We start from the raw sequence: 14,116 nt of genomic DNA, 5'->3' as shown, positions 1-14,116 counted from the left end.
ATACTTTCTCCATATTAATGTCTATGGATGTAGATGAGGACACAGAAGCCCCCGGAGGAGGATGTGGGGGGCACATACTTTCTCTATATTAATGTCTATGGATGTAGAGGACAGGGAAGCCCCCGAAGGTGGATGTGGGGGGCACACGTTGTATATCAGGAGGTTTCAGCTTTTCCCCATCACTTATCCCCTTAGTGGGATGATGCAGCCCTATGACAACTCCTATTGTCCGGCCCTGCAGGGGGTGAGCACAGATCCGGCTCTCGGGGGAAGCAGCTGTGACAATGACAAGTGACCAATCCCGGCGCTGACATCTGCTCTATAGGAATGTGATGTGAAGGATATAAGGCTGGAGCAGCCGGAGAGGAGACAGCGGGGACGAGCGAAGGAGACTGACAGGTGAGTGCTCGCTGTATACCGACTATATACTCACCCTGTATATTATATACTGACTATATATTATGGTGAAAAACAAACCCATCCAAAATATGGACATATATTGGTTGGGTTCGTTTTTCCCTTGTATAAGTGTTTTCACCCTTTCACAGAGCACCAGTCACCGCAATGTGATATATCATTTCGGTTTATTATTGATTTTATTTAGTAATTACAGGTGATTTCTTGGTTTATCTGTGTTTTTAACATGACCATATACTGACCCTGTATACTATATACTGACCCTGTATACTATATACTGACCCTGTATACTATATACTGACCCTGTATACTATATACTGACTCTATACTCACCCTGTATATTAAATTATATACCGACTCTGTATACTATATACTGACTATATACCGACCGTGTATACTATATACTGACCCTGTATACTATATACTGACTATACACTGACCCTGTATACTATATACTCATCCTGTATACCGACCCTGTATACTATATACTGACCCTGTATACTATATACTCATCCTGTATACCGACCCTGTATACTATATACTGACCCTGTATACTATATACTGACTATATACCGACCCTGTATACTATATACTGACCCTGTATACTATATACTGACCCTGTATACTATATACTGACTATATACTGACCCTGTATACTATATACTGATTCTATACTCACTCTGTATATTATATACTGACTATATATTGACCTTGTATACTATATACTGACCCTGTATACTATATACTGACTATATACCGACCCTGTATACTATATACTGACCCTGTATACTATATACTGACCCTGTATACTATATACTTACTATATACTGACCCTGTATACTATATACTGACTCTATACTGACCCTGTATACTATATACTGATTCTATACTCACTCTGTATATTATATACTGACCATATACTGACCCTGTATACTGACTATATACTGACCCTGTATACTATATACTGACTATATACCGACCCTGTATACTATATACTGACCCTGTATACTATATACTCATCCTGTATACTGACCCTGTATACTATATACTGACCCTGTATACTATATACTGACTATATACCGACCCTGTATACTATATACTGACCCTGTATACTATATACTGACCCTGTATACTATATACTTACTATATACTGACCCTGTATACTATATACTGACTCTATACTGACCCTGTATACTATATACTGATTCTATACTCACTCTGTATATTATATACTGACCATATACTGACCCTGTATACTGACTATATACTGACCCTGTATACTATATACTGACCCTGTATACTATATACTGACCATATACTGACCCTGTATACTGACTATATACTGACCCTGTATACTATATACTCACCCTGTATACTATATACTGACTATATACTGACCCTGTATACTATATACTCATCCTGTATACAGACCCTGTATACTATATACTGACCCTGTATATTAAATTATATACTGACCCTGTATATTATATACTGATTATATATTGACCCTGTATACTATATACTGACGCTGTATACTATATACTGACCCTGTATACTATATACTGTCCCTGTATACTATATACTGACTATATACTGACCCTGTATACTATATACTCACCCTGTATACTATATACTGACTATATACTGACCCTGTATACTATGTACTGACCCTGTATACTATGTACTGATCCTGTATACTATGTACTCACCCTGTATACTATATACTGACTATATACTGACCCTGTATACTATGTACTGACCCTGTATACTATATACTCACCCTGTATACTATATACTGACTATATACTGACCCTGTATACTATATACTGATCCTGTATACCGACCCTGTATACTATATACTGACTATACACTGACCCTGTATACTATATACTCATCCTGTATACCGACCCTGTATACTATATACTGACCCTGTATACTATATACTGACTATATACCGACCCTGTATACTATATACTGACCCTGTATACTATATACTGACTATATACTGACCCTGTATACTATATACTGATTCTATACTCACTCTGTATATTATATACTGACTATATATTGACCTTGTATACTATATACTGACCCTGTATACTATATACTGACTATATACCGACCCTGTATACTATATACTGACCCTGTATACTATATACTCATCCTGTATACTGACCCTGTATACTATATACTGACCCTGTATACTATATACTGACTATATACCGACCCTGTATACTATATACTGACCCTGTATACTATATACTGACCCTGTATACTATATACTTACTATATACTGACCCTGTATACTATATACTGACTCTATACTGACCCTGTATACTATATACTGATTCTATACTCACTCTGTATATTATATACTGACCATATACTGACCCTGTATACTGACTATATACTGACCCTGTATACTATATACTGACCCTGTATACTATATACTGACCATATACTGACCCTGTATACTGACTATATACTGACCCTGTATACTATATACTCACCCTGTATACTATATACTGACTATATACTGACCCTGTATACTATATACTCATCCTGTATACAGACCCTGTATACTATATACTGACCCTGTATATTAAATTATATACTGACCCTGTATATTATATACTGATTATATATTGACCCTGTATACTATATACTGACGCTGTATACTATATACTGACCCTGTATACTATATACTGTCCCTGTATACTATATACTGACTATATACTGACCCTGTATACTATATACTGACCCTGTATACTATATACTGACTATATACTGACCCTGTATACTATATACTCACCCTGTATACTATATACTGACTATATACTGACCCTGTATACTATGTACTGACCCTGTATACTATGTACTGATCCTGTATACTATGTACTCACCCTGTATACTATATACTGACTATATACTGACCCTGTATACTATATACTCACCCTGTATACTATATACTGACTATATACTGATCCTGTATACCGACCCTGTATACTATATACTGACTATACACTGACCCTGTATACTATATACTCATCCTGTATACCGACCCTGTATACTATATACTGACCCTGTATACTATATACTCATCCTGTATACCGACCCTGTATACTATATACTGACCCTGTATACTATATACTGACCCTGTATACTATATACTGACTATATACCGACCCTGTATACTATATACTGACCCTGTATACTATATACTGACTATATACTGACCCTGTATACTATATACTGATTCTATACTCACTCTGTATATTATATACTGACTATATATTGACATTGTATACTGTATACTGACCCTGTATACTATATACTGACTATATACCGACCCTGTATACTATATACTGACCCTGTATACTATATACTCATCCTGTATACTGACCCTGTATACTATATACTGACCCTGTATACTATATACTGACTATATACTCACCCTGTATACTATATACTGACTATATACTGACCCTGTATACTATATACTCACCCTGTATACTATATACTGACTATATACTGACCCTGTATACTATGTACTGACCCTGTATACTATGTACTGATCCTGTATACTATGTACTCACCCTGTATACTATATACTGACTATATACTGACCCTGTATACTATGTACTGACCCTGTATACTATATACTGACTATATACTGACCCTGTATACTATATACTGATCCTGTATACTATATACTCACCCTGTATACTATATACCGACCCTGTATACTATATACTGACCCTGTATACTATATACTCACCCTGTATACTATATACTGACTATATACTGACCCTGTATACTATATACTCACTATATACTGACCCAGTATACTATATACTGTCCCTTTATATTATATACTGACTATATACTGACCTTGTATACTATATATTGACCCTGTGTTCTACAGACTGCCCCTGTATACTACATACTGGCTATATACCGACCCTGTATACTATATACTGACCCTGTATACTATATACTGACCCTGTATACTATATACTGACTATATACTGACCCTGTATACTATATACTGACCCTGTATACTATATACTGACCCTGTATACTGACTATATACTGACCCTGTATACTATATACCGACCCTGTATACTATATACCGACCCTATATACTATATACCGACCCTATATACTATATACTCACTATATACTGACCCTGTATACTATATACTCACCCTGTATACTATATACCGACCCTATATACTATATACTCACTATATACTGACCCTGTATACTATATACTCACCCTGTATACTATATACTGACCCTGTATACTGACTATATACCGACCCTGTATACTATATACCGACCCTGTATACTATATACCGACCCTATATACTATATACTCACTATATACTGACCCTGTATACTATATACTCACCCTGTATACTATATACTGACCCTGTATACTGACTATATACTGACCCTGTATACTATATACTGACCCTGTATACTATATACCGACCCTATATACTATATACCGACCCTATATACTATATACTCACTATATACTGACCCTGTATACTATATACTCACCCTGTATACTATATACCGACCCTATATACTATATACTCACTATATACTGACCCTGTATACTATATACTGACCCTGTATACTATATACTGACCCTGTATACTGACTATATACCGACCCTGTATACTATATACCGACCCTGTATACTATATACCGACCCTATATACTATATACTCACTATATACTGACCCTGTATACTATATGTAGGGTATATGTATACTATATATAGGGTGAGTACCCTGTATACTATATACTGACCCTGTATACTGACTATATACTGACCCTGTATACTATATACTGACCCTGTATACTATATACCGACCCTGTATACTATATACCGACCCTGTATACTATATACTCACCTTGTATACTATATACTGACTATATACCGACCCTGTATACTATATACTGACCCTGTATACTATATACTGACCCTGTATACTATATACTCACCCTGTATACTATATACTGACTATATACCGACCCTGTATACTATATACTGACCCTGTATACTATATACTGACCCTGTATACTATATACTCACCCTGTATACTATATACTCACCCTGTATACTATATACTGACTATATACTGACCCTGTATACTATATTCTGACCATGTATACTACATACTGACCCTGTATACTATATACTCACCCTGTATACTATATACTCACCCTGTATACTATATACTCACCCTGTATACTATATACCGACCCTGTATACTATATACTGACCCTGTATACTACATAATGACCCTGTATACTATATACTGACTATATACTGATCCTGTATACTATATACTGACCCTGTATACTATATACTGACCCTGTATACTATATACTCACCCTGTATACTATATACTCACCCTGTATACTATATACTGACTATATACTGACCCTGTATACTATATACTGACCCTGTATACTATATACTGACCATGTATACTGACTCTGTATATCATATACTGACCACGCATATAATATACTGACTCTGTATCTGCGGCGGACAATGACAGCTTTGGACCTCTGTGGAAGAAATTAGTCTGGACCCCCCTCGACTAAGCTACAAAATTTATAATATATATATATATATATCTACACACACGTGTATATATATTACATAGTCTCTTTTATTATGTATATTGCCGCCCCTTATTATACAGTGCCCGCTTTGCTATGTACAGCATCGTCCCTTACATATTGGATTATATAGAGCCCTGTTTTTTATTACATACCGTCCTGTCTTGCTAGCTGTATAATGTTACAGGGTATATACACTAGATTCCTTGATAAGGCGTTGATCCAGGGAACTAGTCTGATTGCCGTATGTGGAGTCGGGAAGGAATTTTTTTCCCCATGGTGGAGTTACTCTTTGCCACATGGGGTTTTTTTGCCTTCCCCTGGATCAACATGTTAGGGCATGTTAGGTTAGGCTATGGGGTGAACTAGATGGACTTACAGTCTTCCTTCAACCTTAATAACTATGTAACTATGTATACTACATACTGACCCTGTATACTATATACTGACTATATACTGACCCTGTATACTATATACTGACCCTGTATACTATATACTGACTATATGCTGACCCTGTATACTATATACTGACCCTGTATACTACATTTTGACTATATACTGACCCTGTATACTATATACTCATCCTGTATACAGACCCTGTATACTATATTCTGACTATATACTGACCCTGTATATTATATACTGACCCTGTATATTATATACTGACTATATATTGACCTTGTATACTATATACTGACCCTGTATACTATATACTGACCCTGTATACTATATACTGACTATATACTCACACTATACTGACCCTGTATACTATATACTGACCCTTTATATTATATACTGTCCCTTTATATTATATACTGACTATATACTGACTCTGTATGCCATATACTGGCCCCGTATGTTATATACTGACCTTGTATACTATATATTGACCCTGTGTACTACAGACTGCCCCTGTATACTACATACTGGCTATATACTGACCCTGTATTCTATATACTGACCCTGTATACTATATACTGACCCTGTATACTATATACTGACCCTGTATACTATATACTCACCCTGTATACTATATACTCACTATATACTGACCCTGTATACTATATACTCACCCTGTATACTATATACCGACCCTGTATACTATATACTGACCCTGTATACTATATACTGACTATATGCTGACCCTGTATACTATATACTCTCCCTGTATACTATATACTGACTATATACTGACCCTGTATACTATATACTGACCCTGTATACTATATACTGACCCTGTATACTACATATTGACTATATACTGACCCTGTATACTATATACTCATCATGTATACATACCCTGTATACTATAGTCTGACTATATACTGACCCTGTATATTATATACTGACCCTGTATATTATATACTGACTCTATACTCACCCTGTATACTATATACTGACCCTGTATACTATATACTGACCATGTATACTACATACTGACCATGTATACTACATACTGACTATATACTGACCCTGTATACTATATACTGACCCTGTATACTATATACTGACTATATACTGACCCTGTATACTATATACTGACCCTGTATACTATATACTCACCCTGTATACTATATACTCACTATATACTGACCCTGTATACTATATACTCACCCTGTATACTATATACCGACCCTGTATACTATATACTGACCCTGTATACTATATACTGACTATATGCTGACCCTGTATACTATATACTCTCCCTGTATACTATATACTGACTATATACTGACCCTGTATACTATATACTGACCCTGTATACTATATACTGACCCTGTATACTACATATTGACTATATACTGACCCTGTATACTATATACTCATCCTGTATACATACCCTGTATACTATAGTCTGACTATATACTGACCCTGTATATTATATACTGACCCTGTATATTATATACTGACTATATATTGACCTTGTATACTATATACTGACCCTGTATACTATATACTGACTATATACTCACACTATACTGACCCTGTATACTATATACTGACCCTTTATATTATATACTGTCCCTTTATATTATATACTGACTATATACTGACTCTGTATACCATATACTGACCCCGTATGTTATATACTGACCTTGTATACCATATATTGACCCTGTGTACTACAGACTGCCCCTGTATACTATATACTGACTCTATACTCACCCTGTATACTATATACTGACCCTGTATACTATATACTGACCCTGTATACTATATACTATCTACTCACCCTGTATACTGACCCTTTGTACTTCATACTGACTATATACTGACCCAGTATACTATATACTGACCCTGTATACTATATACTGACCCTGTATACTGACCATATACTGACCCTGTATACTGACTATATACTTACCCTGTATACTATATACTGACTCTGTATACCATATACTGACCCTGTATGTTATATACTCACCATGTATACTATATACTGACTATATACTGACCCTGTATACTATATACTGACCCTGTATACTATATACTCACCCTGTATACTATATACTGACTATATGCTGACCCTGTATACTACATACTGACCCTGTATACTATATACTCTCCCTGTATACTATATACTGACTATATACTGACCCTGTATACTATATACTGACTCTGTATACCATATACTGACCCTGTATGTTATATACTGACCTTGTATACTATATATTGACCATATACTGACCCTGCATATTATATAATGACCCTGTATATTATAGACTGACCCTACATACTGACCCTGTATATTATATACTGACCCTGTATACTATATACTGACCCTGTATACTGACTCTGTATATCATATACTGACCACGCATATAATATACTGACTCTGTATCTGCGGCGGACAATGACAGCTTTGGACCTCTGTGGAAGAAATTAGTCTGGACCCCCCTCGACTAAGCTACAAAATTTATAATATATATATATATATATATATATATATATATATCTACACACACGTGTATATATATTACATAGTCTCTTTTATTATGTATATTGCCGCCCCTTATTATACAGTGCCCTCTCTTGTTATGTACAGCATCGTCCCTTACATATTGGATTATATAGAGCCCTGTTTTTTATTACATACCGTCCTGTCTTGCTAGCTTCATAATGCAATGATGGCTGATGGTGCATGGGAAAGCTTTTCAAATGGAGGAGCTGATGGACTGTTGTTCTGGTCACCAGCAGACATTTTATATCTAACAAGAGAGGAGACTATGTAATAAAAGAGGGCGCTGTGAATAACAAAAATAACAAGAACAAACTAAGTAAGAGACAGCACTGTACATAACAGCAGAGGAAACTATATAAGGGACGGCACCATATATAACTAGAGAGGATGGTACATAATAAGGGATGGTGTTATACATAACAAAAGAGGAAACTATGTAACTAAGGACAGCACTATACATAAGTGAGTACACTATATAATAAGGGACTGTGTTCTACATAAGTAAGTACATTATATACTAAGGGACTGTGCTATACATTAAAAATGACTACACTATATACTGAGGGATGGCGCTATACATAATAAGCAAGTACACTATATACTAAGGGACTGTGCGTTATATAATAAGTGAGTACACCATATATTAAGGCACCGTGTTAGACATAATAAGCGATTATAACGTCCTTCTCCACCTCCCCTTGTTCCTAAATTCATTATAAAGCCCCCTTCTTCCCATCTCAATCCCCCACACCCCTCATTGTCCTCCTCTCCCTGTATCCCATTATTGTCCTCTCCCCACCCCATCATTGCCCTCTCCACCACCTCCATCATTTACTCCTCCCCACCACCCCCATTGTTGCCCATTCCACCACGACCATCATTGTCCTTTCCACCACCACCGCTTTCTCCCCCACCTCACCAATCATTGCCCCATCTACCACCTCTATCATTGCATTCTCCTCCACCACTCCCATCATTGCCCATTCCACCACCTCCATCATTTCCTCCTCCCACATTATCCCCATTTATTGCCCTTTCCACCACCATCGCCTTTTCCCCACCACCCCCATCATTGCCCATTCCAACACTTCCATCATTTCCTCCTCCCCACCACCAACATTAATGTCCTTTCCACCACCATCATTGCCCTCTCCTTCACCTACACACAGATACAGCACCATTCACCTCTCCGCACGCTCTCCCGCAGCTTCCTCTCTCTGGCACAGCTGCGCCCTGAATGATTACGTCATCCAGCTGCGCTGATGTGTGAGACCGGAATCAGGACGGATCGCTGCAGCTCTGCTGCCATTTTCTATTGTAGGCCCACCGCACATTAGGGCAATCTGGCAAGGGGGCCCCCGGAACCTTGGGGCTGGATAAACATGACAGATTGCCCTCATTATTAGCCGCCCTGCAGGGGCCCCCCTCCACTTCTGCACATGCGGTATGTCCCTGTATATTATATATATTATATACTGACCCTGTTTATTGTATACTGACTATAATCAAAATAGTGTCCACCAACATATCAATCTAAGAGGGGCTTCAGCCTGAAGCCTCATAATAGTAAATAGGTGTTCATGAAACATAGGACATCAAAAAAAGGGATAAAAATTATCCAAAAGACACCACTTCACAAAGAAATAATTAACAAAAAACATCAACCTTTATTAGAAATATCAACATACAAATATAAAGATAGCATGAACTGTGCAAGACATGTGCATAGCGAAAATCAAGTCCATACGTGTAGTGAAACAGGGCAAAATCCAGGCTGCAACACAGTTACGTGATCATAGTAAAGCTCCAAAAGCTCAGAGACAAAAAACAACAACCACCAAATGGAGCAGTAATTCATCAATTGATCTTACCTGTGTTGCTGCAGGCCTCTGTCTGTGATGCCACTGACCGCGTGTTTCGCAGATGCGCTTTCTCAGGGGGAGCATGTCTGCCCATCGCTAATGGCAGCCATATATACCACTCAGAGCTTGTGACAGGCGAATCAGATCGCAGTGCGTGTCACCGCCGCCTCTCCACCACAGCTGCATTGTGGTAGGGAAACCATCCGTGACGTCATAAACACTTGCCGGAACTTGTAAGAGGCCGTCATACTGTGCGCCGACAGGAAGTGCCAGTGTCATTGCGCAGTAGAATCACCATTTTTTAGAAGTTCCATGCATGGAGCCATTTTGGCGAAGTCACACAGAAATTACCCAGAATATCACCCAAAAACTGGGAGAAGCCATCGTGCTATGCACCGACAGGGAAAGCCAGTGCACCTGTAGCCATTTTCAGGAAGTCACATACAAACTGCCCACAATACCATCTTATAATCATTGATAATTGACTTCCCAGAGTTGCATGCACCCACCACACTATAACCCGGCTAAAGGTGCAGTCCACATACATAATAAGGTCGCCATTAGGGTCAGTATAAGCGGCCATTTTGGTGGTGTCACATAAAAACTGCTCAAAACGCTGTATCAAAAATATATTTATGTCATATCTAACTAGTATGAGAATAATCTGAGCAGCAATATCTCCACAATAGTCAATAGATTGAATATATATTGATAAAAATGTTCAGTGCATATATATGCAAATAGAGTTAGGGTAGTGTCAGGAATCCCACCGTATGTCAGGGATCCCACCAATAATATGTCACGGTTCAAGGGGAGGATAGCTTTATCATCCCCACCACTCACACCAATTTGTCATGAACCGGTGGTGGTTTGGTTTCCCCTGGTTCTTTCTGAAGGGGATTTATCTATATCCCACTTCCCAGTTCCCGTTTGGAACCTGCAGTTCTCTGGCGCCCCCCTTACCATCAGGTCAGTCACGGTACTGCACCTAGGGTAATTAATCGCCAGAAAGGCTGCCTTACTTTGTACTGGCTAAAGGGCATCCTGCAGCGAGGGCAATATAACTACTCCACTCAGACGGGAACAATAATTATCAATGCCATCGTCGCTACAAAACCTCCCAAATGCACAGGACAAATTCCGCTGCCACCAGCTCCAATTTCGGAATTATTAATGGGTCCGGAGCCAACCCAGATTAGTAGTGCAATTCACTTCAGAGGACGTGACAGTTCTTTATAGAGCAAGGAGAGACAAAGCTAGTAATTTTATATTTTACTCCAAAAAAGGTAGGCAGTGCTTACAGAATTATAAAAAGATATTATAAAGAAGACAATTCTCGTATGTACAGACAATTACAAATCAAATGAGTTTAAAGTTGAAAAAACACTTACATTTCGTTATGTCATCTTATCTCATGGCCGACCATGTGCTGTGGAGGAGGGGATACATCTAGATGCATAGCAGGCATCTGTACAGCAGCTAGACCCCAGACAAAGACAAGTGAAAACTACTGCTTAACTCAGTTATTTCCTAGCCTAAAACCAAAGCACTCCCCCTGTAGTGACCTCACCTAGATGCTGCATACTCCCTTGTCTTAGCATTATGAAAACCCATCATCCAACATATCTTGGCGTTGGAACCTCGCATATGAAAAACACAATGATCGAGATGTGCACCACCAAAGCGGCATGGTTACACGACCTGCTTATGGAGAAACCCGCTCTTGGCATTCGTTGGGTTTAGCTTCTAGCGGTTTCAGTGAGTTATAGATTTCTTGATGGACGTCCGGAATATATAATCCTTTTATCTCTAGCCCTGATCGAGGCCACTATATATAACCTTAAAAGAACAATAGAAGCTCATGGTTTCTATATCAGTTTCAACCAGTACCAGGTGGGAGGGGGAATGAGTAGGGTAGGGAGACTTTTCTGCCCACTGCATAGAGCTATAAGACTTATGCAGTGGGGGCTGCTACACATTGGTATCAAGTTGCACATGGTGTGGCTGCCATAGGGCTTTGTGTTGTGAATTAGACTTTTTTGGCTCCCTCTTGTGGTTACTAGTGATATGACTCTGGGATTGTCTTTCCTCAGTTTGGCACCCACCTGGGTCGTTAGTCCAGGGGTGTTGCTATATAAACTTCCTGGACCCTTAGTCCAGTGCCTGGCATCGTTGTAATCAGATCCTTTCTGTTTGCTCCTGTCTGCTGGTCCTGGTTCGTGCAAAATTAAGCTAAGTCTTGCTTCTTTGTTTTTTGGTTATTTGCTTGCTCTTATTTTTGTCCAGCTTGTACTAAATGTGATTCCTGACTTTGCTGGAAGCTCTAGGGGGCTGGTGTTCTCCCCCCGGGCCGTTAGACGGTTCGGGGGTTCTTGAATATCCAGCGTGGATATTTTGATAGGGTTTTTGCTGACCATATAAGTCATCTTACTATATTCTGCTATTAGCTAGTGGGCCTCTCTTTGCTAAATACCTAGCTCATTCTTACGTTTGTCTTTTCCTCTTACCTCACCGTTATTATTTGTTGGGGGCTTGTATCCAACTTTTGGGGTCTTTTCTCTGGAGGCAAGAAAGGTCTTTCTTTTCCCTTCTAGGGTTAGTTAGTTCTCCGGCTGGCGTGAGACGTCTAGAACCAACGTAGGCACGTTCCCCGGCTGCTGCTATTTGTGGTGCTAGGATTAGATATATGGTCAGCTCAGTTACCACTGCCCTATGAGCTGTTTTTTTGTGTTTGCAGACTAAGAAATTATTTCTGAGACCCTCTGCCATTGGGGTCATAACAGTATGCCAGGCCTACATTGAATGTTTAATGCATTGCAGAAGTGGGATATAAGAAAGGAAATTCTGAGTTTTGTTTTTTTTTTCCCTCTCTTCCTCCACTTTACCTCTGAGTGGCTTGTGCTTGCTGCAGACATGAATGTCCAGACCTTGATTACAAGTGTAGACCAGCTTGCTGCTCGTGTGCAGGGCATACAAGATTTTGTTACCAGTAGTCCAATGTCTGAACCTAAAATACCTATTCCTGAACTGTTTTCTGGAGACCGATTTAAGTTTAGGAATTTCAGGAATAATTGTAAATTGTTTCTATCTCTGAGACCCCGTTCATCTGGAGATTCAGCTCAGCAAGTTAAAATTGTTATCTTTTTTACGGGGCGACCCTCAGGATTGGGCTTTCTCGCTAGCGCCAGGAGATCCGGCATTGGCAAATATTGATGCGTTTTTTCTGGCG

At 38.5% G+C, this 14,116-nt stretch overlaps 1 protein-coding gene across 1 annotated transcript in view; it reads left to right on the top strand.

The window, feature by feature from the left end:
- Positions 1-251: 251 nt before the first annotated feature.
- Positions 252-14,116, top strand: part of LOC143782169 (SCO-spondin-like) — a 557,899-nt gene continuing 544,034 nt past the window's right edge. Inside the window, exon 1 of the mRNA XM_077269323.1 lies at positions 252-399. The gene's annotated coding sequence lies outside the window, so the exon portion shown is untranslated. The remainder of the gene's footprint in view (positions 400-14,116) is intronic.

The sequence above is a fragment of the Ranitomeya variabilis genome, chromosome 6 (genome assembly GCF_051348905.1).
Source record: "Ranitomeya variabilis isolate aRanVar5 chromosome 6, aRanVar5.hap1, whole genome shotgun sequence".
NCBI classification, from domain to species: domain Eukaryota; kingdom Metazoa; phylum Chordata; class Amphibia; order Anura; family Dendrobatidae; genus Ranitomeya; species Ranitomeya variabilis.
This window is presented reverse-complemented; position numbering and strand designations above follow the sequence as displayed.